We start from the raw sequence: 12,343 nt of genomic DNA, 5'->3' as shown, positions 1-12,343 counted from the left end.
CTGATGGTCCTGACAAATCAGATTCTGCAGCTCCTGGGTTACCCTGAGGACTCACTCCCCTTTGCACTGGGAGATGGAAGGTGGGGGAGGTGGGCCTGCAACAATAACAATGACAGTGGCTTATCAGTGTTGTATGCTTAATGACCCTAACTTGTCCCATTGAATGGCCATAACAACCCAGACTAGGCCCAGCAGTTTTTCCCTCTCATGTACAAAGAAATGAGATACCTGCCCAGGAAGCTGTGAGGTGGCAGGACCAGGGCTTGATCCTAAGCAGACAGGCTCCTCTGCCTAGACTCTTCACAGTGAGCATAGCATAGGTGTCTCTTGTTCCTGTCTCTATCATGTTTCATGTTCCAGTTGCCAGCTTAAGGAAGGTGTGCAGTTCAAGGCCTGCCATCTCTGTTACACTTGAACCCAGGCCAAAGGCAGGGGATGCCAGGTCCAAGTGGCTTTGCTAAGATAGTTATGAGGGAGAAGGTCTGTTGGTCACAGGAGGGCTGGGGTCTAACGCACCAGGACACAGACTGGCTGCTGTGAACCCCTCAACATGCCTCACCTGTCAGTGTGGGAATTAACCTATACTCCTTTGGGCTCCCCCTCTCTTTCATAGAGAGTACCAAGAACTCCTGGCCCTGACCAGTGACATTGTTTGGGTCAGAGAGCGATCATCTGGTTTAACAATGGGCAACACAGAGACCCTGAAAGGGCAGGCACTTAATGAAGGCCACACAGCAGGGATGAGACCTCAGTTTGCCTGGATTTAATTTTTGAAAAACAAGTTTCCATGATTAGACACACCCTGTCCAAAAAGCCTTCCCTATTTAAATTTTCTCTATGTACCTGAGGAGTGGGGAGAAGGGAAAGAGATATTTGTTGTACCAGGAGCTTGACATAAGGTAGCTCACTAAAGCCTCTGAGGTGGGTCTTATCATGCCCATTTCATGGGTGAGCAGTTTGAAGATACCGAGCAAAGGAAGTGTTTGTCTGAAGTTACAGGGCTGCTATGGGACCAACTGGGGACTCTTACCTGGGTTCCTGATGATAGCCAGGGCTTTATCCTGAAAGACCACATACCTCCGATACCTCCAGCCTTGTGGCTACCATCTCTGCCCCTTTTGGGGATGAGGAACTGAGTAGGGAGCTGAAACCACCCAGCACAGGTGACTTGGGGGGAGGCTGAGTCACACAGACCTCAGTTCCTGACTCTGTGGCTTGGGCCAGGGCTTCTGCCTGCTGAGCCTTCGCCCCTTCAGTGGTACAATGGTGATAATAAGGGGTCCTTTCTGCAATGAAATAATGATGTCAAGCCCACTGTACAGTGCCTGCAGGTGCTCAGTACATGTCTACCCCAGCACTCCCTCAGGCACCAAGGTACCTGCAAAGCTTATTGCCCCAAATAACATTAGTGTGTCTTCTTGTGGTCTTGTATTGCATATTGTCTAGGGACCTGTGAGAATGTCTTCCAATAGGTATTTAGGAGCAGAATTGCTGAGTCACAGGTAGGTGTCACCTGGGAGGTAGTTCTCTAGATAGACAACTATCTATCCAGTTGTTGTTCCCATGCAGGGCACCAGGGGTCCTCTATGCTCATGAGCATGCCAGAACTTGGCAATACCCAGCTTTCCTACTTTTGCCAATTTAATTGAGACATAAAGTGATGTGCTGTGTCTCTCTGGTTGCTAATGAGTTTGCCTGTCTCTTCATGTGCTTCCTGGCCTTTTCTGTCTCCTCTTCTGTAAATGGCTTGTTTGCATCTTTTGGTCCAGTTTCCCACGGGGGCCACCACCTCAGAAACCTTTTCTGAGCTTCCTTTGTGGCCAGCCTCCTTGTCCCCCAGGCACATCTTCTCAGGAAGCCTGTGTTGGCCTTGTGTCACAGGGTGCCCGGGACTCCTGCAGTTCCCTGTGCTTCCCCTTTCCTTCCAGAGATGGACCAGACCATGCTGCAATCTCACCCCTGTTTATTGTTCTGCCTAGTTTATTCATCTACTGGTTTCCCATCACAATTAGGATAATATTCAAACTCCTCAGCATGGCCAGAGGATCCACATGATCTGGCTCCTGTTGGTGTCTCTCTCTACTGAAGGGCTTTCTTACTCGCTGAGGCCAAGGTTTCCAGGCTGAGTCTGATCTATCACGCTCATCCCCAACCTGGGGGACTCCACATGGCAGGTGCCTGTTCAGAAGTCACCTCCTCACAGAGGCACCCCTAGATCACCCTGCCTAAAATGTCAGCTTATTGCCATATGCTGCCCCTAATGCCGAACCCAGCTTTACCTTTCTTCCTGGCATGTATCAACAGTGGTCACTAAATCATACATATTTTTGCTTAGTGGTGTTTAGAGGTGAGGAAGCTGAGGAATGCCAAGTCGACAACAGACACAGAGTAGCCCCTGGGCGGGGTCCCAGAGCAGACCCCAGGTGCCTTCCCAGCACCACCCTGACTGAGTTTCTAAGGCAGTTTTTACTCAAGTCCATTTGGATAGTTAGGAGAGTCCACCCAATTCTTTTCCTGAGGTCAACTGCCTGTTTCTAAGTCTTGGTGGCTTAATTAGCCCAAGAAAAGATGCTGGTAGTAAAGGTAGAGAAGCCCAGAGTATTGTGCTCACTGTCTCAGAGCAAAGCCACATCCTGCAGGTCCCTGTCCCCCTGCATGTCTGAGATGCTTCCTGGCACTGCTTCTCCTCTGGGAATCGGAAGCAGGCCTGGATGTGCATCCCGCCCAGAGCCATGCGAGGAAGAAGTCAGTGGGCCCCACCCTCTGCTCCTCCCCTACAGCCACCTGTACAGAGGAGCAACAAGATAGTAGCAGGGGCCCAGGACCAGCCTCCCACATGGGAAAGTGTGTCAGAGGCTCCTTCCAGACTACTGAAAAGCAAGGGGCTGTCCTCCATTGCATTATGCCATGGAAATGCCTACATTTTGCTACCAGAGCAACTGGAATTACTGACCAGAACTGTAAGATTGGGGCTATGTTCACCTCATCAGTGAGAGGCGAGCGCCTGACTCAGTCTCAGCAAAGGAGCCTGTAAGTGGGTTAAGTGGGCTGGCCTTCCCCCTTATGGGCTCTCTCCAGGCAGATCATCTCAGGACAAGGAAAGATGTTCTCTTTCTTTATATTCATAAATGTGTACATTTTTGCATATTTTAATAACAAAACTGATACATGCTCTCTAGTTTGAAAGTATACAGGAGGTCTAAAGTAAAAGATGAAAATAGGTATGTCTCCTCCAAAAGCCTCCTATCCCGGGGGAAGCAGGATTTTGTCCATGTGAATACAAACAAACACATGAATACCTTCTATATGCCTGCTTTGCAAGTTGTTTTCTGAACTTCACAATACACGTGAGTGGACCTGCCTTATTCTTTGAAGTAGAGTATTTCATAGCATGGAGGTACCCAAGTTGATTTTATCGGCCTCCTGTCGGTGAACATTGGAAAGGATTCCATTTGTTTTCCACCACCACACACAACATCATTACAAGGATCCTTGAACACCTACCTGTCTGCACTGGAGTGAGTCTTGCTGTAAGACAGTGTCCTAGAAGTGGGGTTCATGGGTTGATCAGTAGTGGCTGTTATGCTGTGACTGATTCTCCCAGAGAGAGGGGTCGATTCTGCCACAGAGTGGCTCTGGATAAACCCTCCAGAGAGCTTTGCTTTCCTAGAGGAATTCAAAGGACTTTAAACAACCACCCACCAGTGTGCTGCAGGGGGGCTTCCCCATCAAGGTCTGGGTTGCCCTGGACAGCATTTTATTTGTTCCTACAGGCAGATTTTATTTTTGTACAAACATTTTTAGGGACTGATCCTGACAGAGGTCTGTACAAGTTTCCTTCACAGCCATAATCTGAAGTTCCTTCTCCTGGTGGCCTGCTGGAGAACCACAGGAACCTCCAGCAGAACTCCCAGCACAAGGATGAAAAATCCCCCATACTCCCTTGGGAAGGCTCTGTGAAGTCCACACAAGAAATGCACAGCCTTGTAGAATCAGTGCTACTGTGTGTCACCAGATGTTTGGAGGCAGGGTACTAATTTATGCAAGCAAAAAGGTGGAACGGAAGCTGCTTAGGAGGATGGGCAGGATGGGCTGGGGAAGTGCATCACTGGAAGAACTCAGTGGAGGGGGGGCACGGAACTTTCAGAGTCTCCTGGCAATGACATGTTGTGAGCCTGAAAATAAGAATCTCTGATTTTATTACAAGATCTTATAATAATGTTAAAATTTCTGTCATCAGTTTCCTGAATTCTACACTGTTTTAAAATGCTGTAATCTCATGATTTTGAGCCTCTGATTCTATGTTAAAATTCCAGAGGGCCCACACAAGGCAGTCAGCTTCAGAGTGAGATTACTAGAGATCAAATTCAATTCATACGAACTTATTAAGAACTCGGGCACAGTGCTTGCCAATTCCACTCCTCAATTTCCTGGCTGGCAAATGGGTATAGAATGCTATTGGTCCATAGTGTTCCTGGGAGGATTCGAGCACACATGGACCACAAAGAAGGGAACCAGGCACCCAGTGGGTGGACAGCAAAGGTGAGCTATGTTTGTTCTACAATTAGTTTTAATAGCCGGAGTTTCAATATTTAATTTTGGGAGCTGAGGCTAGAGCTGGTGCTGTTGTTCTAAGCTGCCTCTCTGGGTCTGGAAGCATCTACCCCAGGCTCGGGCTGGGCTCAGGTCCATCGGGTGTCTAGTCCTGCGCAGCAGGCAGCTGCTGGGAAGCAAAGCAAACATGCAGAGAGAAGGAAGCTCCCTGGGGCTCCAGAAAAGCAAACAAGGGCCACTTCCTTCAACCGCAAGCTACGGACACCACCGTTTCCCAGGGTTGTTCCTTGAGAGTCCTCCTCAGGCACCCAGCCTGTGTTTGGACAGCTTGAGTGGTGTGGGGGCAGAGAAAGCAGAGGTGCAGAGAGCCAGGCCTGGCCAGGCTAGCCTCAGCCCCATCCTGCCTGCTCTTTCTGCAGGACACGCCATTCAGCCTTCCTGGCTCTATGCCTGGCTCTGGCCAAGATGGAGTGCCGGGGCTGGGAATATAATAATATCAATAATAACCATTAGCATTGACTAAATGCTTACCAGGGGCCAGGCACTATTCTTAGTGCTATAGGCAGAATACTTTATTTTATTTATTTTTAATATATTTTATTGATTATGCTATTACAGTTGTCTCATTACCCCCCCTTCATTCCCCTCCACCCTGCACAACCTCTCCCACCCACATTCCCCCACTTTAGTTCATGTCCATGTGTCTTTAGTTCTTTAACTTCTGCATTTCCCATACTTTCTTGCCCTCCCCTGTCTATTTTCTACCTACCATCTATGCTACTTATTCTCTGTACCTTTTCCCCACTGTCCTCCCCCCACTCCCCTGTTGCTAACCCTTTATGTGATCTCCATTTTTGTGGTTCTGTTCCTGTTCTAGTTGTTTGCTTTGTTTTTGTTTTAGGTGTGGTTGTTAATAATTGTGAGTTTGCTGTCATTTTACTATATATTTTTTTAATCTTTTTTTTCTTAGATAAGTCCCTTTAGCATTTCATAAAATAAGGGCTTGGTGATGATGAACTCCTTTAACTTGACCTTATTTGAGAAGCACTTTATCTGCCCTTCCATTCTAAATGATAGCTTTGCTGGATAGAGCAATCTCGGATGTAGGTCCTTGCCTTTCATGACTTGGAATACTTTTTTCCAGCCCCTTCTTGCCTGCAAGGTTTCTTTTGAGAAATCAGCTGACGGTCTGATGGGACTCCTTTGTAGGTAACTGTCTCCTTATCTCTTGCTGCTTCTAGGATTCTCTCCTTCGTTTTTACCTTGGCTAATGTAATTATGATGTGCCTTGGTGTATTCTTCCTTGGGTCCAACTTCTTTGGGGCTCTCTGAGCTTCCTGGACTTCCTGGAAATCTATTTCCTTTGCCAGATTGGGCAAGTTCTCCTTTCTCATTTGTTCAAATAACTTTTCCACTTGTTGCTCCTCCTCTTCTCCTTCTGGTACCCCTGTAATTCGGATGTTGGAATGTTTAAAGATGTCCTGGAAGTTTCTAAGCCTCTTCTCATTTTTTTGAATTCTTGTTTCTTTATTCTTTTCTGATTGTATGCTTTTTTCTTCCTTCTGGTCCACTCCATTGATTTGAGACCCAGTTTCCTTCCCATCACTATTGGTTCCCTGTGCATTTTCCTTCATTTTACTTAGCGCAGCCTTCATTTTTTCATCTAATTTGTGACCAAATTCAACCAATTCTGTTAGCATCCTGATCACCAGTGCTTTGAACTGTGCATGTGATAGGTTGGCTACCTCTTGGTTGCTTAGTTGTATTTGCTGTGGAGCTTTGATGTGTCCTTCCATTTGAGCCTTTTTTTTTGTCTTGTTGTACGTGTTATGTATGAGGGGCAGAGTCTTAGGTGTCCACCAGGGTGGGGCAACCCAGTGGCTGGGTTGTGGCACTGTATGTGGGGGCAGGATCCGAGAGGGTACAATGGTGCTTGCTCTGATCTCTGTTGGATTTCAGTCCCTTCTGCCGATTCCCCCAAGCTAACTGGACCTTTCTGGTGCTAATTTCTGTGTGGATGGGCTTGTGTGTGTTCTAGGACCCTGTGGGTCTCTCCAACAAACTCTCCTGTGAGGCTGGGAGTCATTCCCTGTGCCTCAAGCCCCACAGGTGTTTTCAATCAGTGACCTGAGGCTCTATTTCCCGGCGCTGGGCCCCTGGGTTGTGGGCAGTGCCTTGCTTCACAATCGCTGCCTTGCTGGGTCTGCCAGTTGCCACCATGAGCCTGGGGTCTGCCAGCCACCATCTTAGCACCCAGGGTCCACCCGTTGCGGTCTTGTGCCCGGGATGCCTTATGTGCTCTGTCATACCACACTTTGTGCCACAACCCCTCTCTGCCCAGCTGCCTGACTCCACCCTTCCTACTGGTCTGGATGAACATGTCTATTTTAATTCCTTGGTTGTTCGACTTCCATACAGTTCAATCTTCTGTCAGTTCTGGTTGTTATTCTGTTTCTAAATTGTTGTTGTCCCTTTCTTGGTTGTGTGAGGAGGCACAGTGTGTCTACCTACACTCCAATCTTGGCTGGAAGTCCAGAATATTTTATTTAACCCTCCTAACAATAATGGTAACAGCAGGTTATTTTACCATAATTTTGCAGATAAAGAAACTTGGGCAGGATGAAGTAATTTTACAGACCAGATAGAATGGCTCTGGGCATTACACTCTCAATAAACCTTTCAATATTACCTTTCAAGAGATAATAATAATGTTTACAACAGGGAACTGTTTCTGAATAATCTGTTTGCATGATCTCTCTCAAGTCCTTTAGTGACCCTATTAGGTGGGTATCACTATAGACCCTATTTTTCAGCTATGGTAAACTGAGGTATAGAGAAATTGAGCCACTTGCCCAAGATTATCCAGTCAGAAAAGGTAGTAGCTGTGATTCAAACCTATTTTGGTCCAGTGCCAAAACCAGTGTTAACTACTGTGCCAGTGTATTAGTTTCCTCTTGCTGCTGTAACAAATTATCACAAACTCATACAATACAATAACACACATGTATTCTCTTATAGTTCTGGAGGTCAAAAATCTCTTTCCCAAAGATAAAGGTGTTGGCAGGGATGCTTTCTTCTGGAGCCTTTAAGAGGAGAATCCCTTTCCTAGCCTTTTTCACCTTCTAGGGGGCCCATTATTTCCTGGCTGCTGGGCCCTTCCTCCATCTTCAGAGCATATCTCTCCATTCTCTGCTTCCATCATCACATTACCTTCCTGCCTTTCTCTTCCGAGACATTTATAATTATATCAGTCCCACCTACATAAATCCAGGATACTCTTCTCATCTCAACATCCTTAATTTATTCACGCATTCAAATTTCTTTTTCCCACATAAGGTAGCGTACGATCAGGCTCCAGGGATTAGGATGTGGACATGTGGGGAGAGGGGGGCCTTATCCTGTCCACCACAGTGAGGTTAGGCTATGTCTTGCCGAAGTGGGTGTGATGAGCTCCTTTTTCCTGGATGCATGGAAACACGTTTTAGGCCACTCAAAACTCTGGTAATGGGAGTTATGGGTGTTTAACTCAGAACTTGAAGGCCTCAAAAATCATTGTCAACCCATTTCATATGTCTGAACAGAGAAACAGAAGCATCCCTCACTCCAGTGGGGGTGACCTCTCTTCCCGCAGGCCCCAGCACATGTCCTACACATTTTTCCAGGGGCTCAGCACACCCAGTTTTATGTTCCTGTGACATGCAGCCCAGCCTTCAATCCACTGCCAGCTGCAAGCTTGCCGAGGGCTGAGCTCAGATGCCCTCCCTCCAGCTCCAGCACACACAGAATGTACCTAATAAATGTGCATGGAGAGAGCAGGCAACGGATGTGGAGTCTGGCACATTGTAGGTGCTTCACTAGTATGTATCGAATTAAGCAACCCAGCTCTCTTCAGCAGTACCATCCAAGAGAACTTTCTGTGATGATAAAATGTTGCTGTACACGAGTGCTCACATGGCCAGTGCAACCACAGGGAAATTACATTTTTAGTTTTCTTTTTAAATGTAAGTATCTACATGTGGCTAGCAGCTACTGTGTTGGAAAGGGCAACTCTAAGGTTTGCCCAGTACCTGGGCTCTCCTACAAACTCAGACCCTGCTTCAGGTCTAGGCCTTCACCTGGGCTGAGTTCTCTCTCAGGGACCAGGATCCTGGCCCAAAGTTGCAGCTCTGCAGTCTGCTCCCCACCAACCATATGTGCAGGCAGACTTCGGAGAGCTTGCAGGTTCAGATCCCCACAGTAGAGAGAACGTTGCAAGAAAATGAGCCACATGAATTTTTTTGGTTTCCCAGTGCATATAAGTTATGTTTATACTATGCTATAATCTATATGAATAGCACTTTGTTTTTTAAAAGTCATACATTAATTAAAAAATACTTTATTGCTAAAATATTCTCACTGTCATCTGAGCCTGTTGGAAAAATGACATCAATAAACTTGCTGGATGCAGAGTTGCCACAAACCTTCAGTTTGTAAAATATATATGCAAGTACAATAAAGCTAAACTCAATAAAATAAGGCATGCCTGTGTTATGAAGATCTCCATCCCAATTTTTGGATCTGAGCTTGGCTCTTCTCACTGTCCTCAGGTAATAAAACCTCCCTGCTGAGAGGTAACCCTGGCTACCAGGAGGTAGCACCAGTCTCTATCTTTTACACAAGGAGGAGGCTTGGCGAGGCCCAGTGACTTCCCCAGTTGATCCAGAAAGAAAGGCAGCAGTAGGACACACACCCAGGTCTCCCACGGCAGCTGCAGAGAAACTTCTACAGCAAAGGAGCCCAGCCTCTTGGGACAGGAAAGAGACAGTATCAGGGCTACCTGAGGCAATAGCAGCACCCTTCACCCCACCTACAACTCTCAATCCGCTTTCTGGCCTTGGAGCTGGTGACCCACTGAGGACAGAGCAGGGGCCCAAGGGGCTGCCCACCGGCAGATGGCTACATTGGCAGGAGCAGGGCAGACTCACAGCATGCCAGGCCCAGTTTCGTCCAGGGCTGAGGAACAAAGGGCTTTCATGGGGTGTAACCCAGGCCGAGGGGAGAAGAATGGTCAGGTGTATGAGGAGGCAGGTTCACATGGAGGGAAAGAGCAAGCCCAACAGGCCTGGCTGGCATGGGAGCCTGGGTTCCGGCCTGTACTCCCAGGGTGGCAGACGGTCGCTGGCAGCAAGTGAAGGCCCCATTTGTGCTATATGTCAGTAAGGAGGGCAGGCCTTTTAAGGGGTAAGATTGTGTGGCCTGATAGCATGCCCTGGGCCTCTCCCTGGGGGGGCCTGGGCCCCCTGTGAGGACTGTCGACCATTGTTAACTGCACCTCATGTGAAGGAAAACGGGACACAGGCGGTCAGCTGATACCTGTGCGATCCGGCCACTGGGACCAGCTCCATGGACTGCGGCTCCAGTTACACAGCGTGCTGGGCAGGCAAGGGGGGGCATGCCAGCCCTGGGAGGGGCTTGTAGAGCTGCTCGCTCAGCTGAAGGCCCTCAGCATATCCACAGCAGAAGGGATGGGGTGCTCAGCCTAAAGTAAAAAGGTGGGAAGCATGAGGCCACAGGAGTGGTGGTGCTGGGGGCAGGGGTCCTGCTGCCGGTGTATCCACAAAGCCCACGTAGGAGAAAGGAGAGAACATGGACACACTCTCCAGGACTGCATCTATCCAGCTCTCAACAAGGAGGAGGAGGTTGAGGAAAACCTGAGGAAATTACATGTTAAACTGTGTGCGGGGAATGAAGGTGACTGCAGTTTGTGGTGTTTGCAAATTTTTCTGGTGACAATGCCAGCTGGTGCCTGCTGCAGCATCGCTGCTGACATTTAACTTCTAACCAGCACTTAGGTAGTGGCAGTCACTGCCCTTGCTATTATGTTGTTCATGTGCTTAGTCCCCCTTGATAGGTCTTATAATAACTACCATCTCCATTTTGTAGGTGAGGCACAGAGAAGCTGACGAATGAGCTCGAGGTTGCACAGCTGTGATATGGCAGAGCTGAGGTTTGAACCCACTCTGTCTGGCTCTGGAGTCCATGTTCTTAACCACTAATCTACCTTGTCCCCCTCCCCCATGACATGATTAAACAACAGCCACCTATTAAACACTAGTGGTGAGCCAGCCATCTGCTAAGTGAATTCTCTCACTTAACCTGTTCAACCACCCTATAAGCTGGTTATCGTTATTCCTCCCAATTTTTGGAAACCAAAACTCAACCCCAGAAAGTGACATGCTTGGTGAATCAGGCAGGGTTATGGCAGGAAACAGACAGTATAGTCAAACAGGCAACTAATAAAGAGGCTAGTTACAGAGGTGTGAGCAGACTTCAAAGGCACCAGAAAGGAACAGTGAGGCACCTGTGGGCTGGCCACAGTGGGGGGCTGTTTTTTCCCAAGGCCTGAGAGGCACGGAGAGCCATTCCTGAACCTGCTGAGGGTCTGAAGGCAGGTGCAGCTGGAGGAGCAGGCAGCCCGGCAGGAGGCACAGGTGTTGGTGGACAGCCACAACCACCTGTGCCACCTGTGTTCTGCTTACCTTCTGACTCCCTTTCAGGCCAACAGAAACCAGAGGGTGGGGAGGCGGTGGGTGCAGCCATAGAATCAGGCCCCAGGACACACAGAACAGTCCAAGAGTAACTCTGGAGGAGCTGATGGAGAAGAGCCAGCCCACTGTCTCCACAAAGCTGGTGAGTGCCAGAGCCTGGCTCCCACAGAGTACACACACTTCTCAGCAGTCCAGCATCTCACCACGCTGCCCAGGGACCAGGCCCAGGGCTCAGGTCTGGTGTTGGCAACGGAGATGACAATAAATCCCAAGGACAAATGGTACCTCCGCCTACTAAACTCTTCTTCATGCTAAGTAGGCTGTAGGCCTCATGCTTTGCTGGGCACAGAGTGAACCAAAAAAGATATGGAGGCTACAGAAAGGTTGTGCTTCTCCATCCATCACAAATTCTCTCACCCAGCTGTCTAACTGACCTCGCCAGGGTGCAGAGTGGACAGAGAGTCTGGACATGCATGTGGCACTTTAAAATCGTTTTACAAATTGAAGATGTCCTTAACGTACATACATATATGTATATGTACATGTATATGGATGTGCCCCCATATACTAGGCATATGTGTGTGTGTGTTTGTATGTACATATGTGTGCATACACATACACATGTACCCACACATACAGACAGACATACACACACCAGACTCTGGATATTCTGTATCACTTTACTTACTCTGCCACTGAACAAAATGTACAGGCATCACCTGAGTGCCAGGCCCTGGGATAGAGAAGATGGAAAAAGAACCAGACACAGCCATGGTGTCTGAGAAGCCCTTGAGCCGGGTCACCAAGCAATGATCAGCCATGAGCTGTGGGTCAGACCAGGACCCAGTGAGGAGGCCAAGACTTATGGGAAACAATAACCACAAGGTGGCCTGCTATGACCCAGATGTATAGGGAGGGCTGCCAGGCCGAGGACAGTGGGATGAGGAAGGCCAAGGCCAAGGCCAGCAGCCAGAGCCAGGTGGCCAGTGAGCTCAAGGCCCTGGATGGGCTGTGGGTGGATTTTTGTGAGTATAGGCAAGACACAGACATCCCCTCAGTGGGGACAATAGAAGAGCAACAGATAGAGGCACTACTTACAGGGGAGTGGGCAGGGCCTGGGGAGCCCCAGGGGACAGAGCAGCATTGGGGTTGGCCACAGACCCCAAAGGGCAGGGCAGGGACTGGTTCACAAAAAAGATCTGGAACCACGCAAGGAAGGCTCACATGGGAGCTGTGACTGGAGGCGGAGGAACACAGGCAGC

This window comes from Phyllostomus discolor, chromosome 2, assembly GCF_004126475.2.
Source record: "Phyllostomus discolor isolate MPI-MPIP mPhyDis1 chromosome 2, mPhyDis1.pri.v3, whole genome shotgun sequence".
NCBI classification, from domain to species: domain Eukaryota; kingdom Metazoa; phylum Chordata; class Mammalia; order Chiroptera; family Phyllostomidae; genus Phyllostomus; species Phyllostomus discolor.
The sequence above is the reverse complement of the archived record's forward strand: the minus strand, read 5'-3'. Positions refer to the sequence as shown.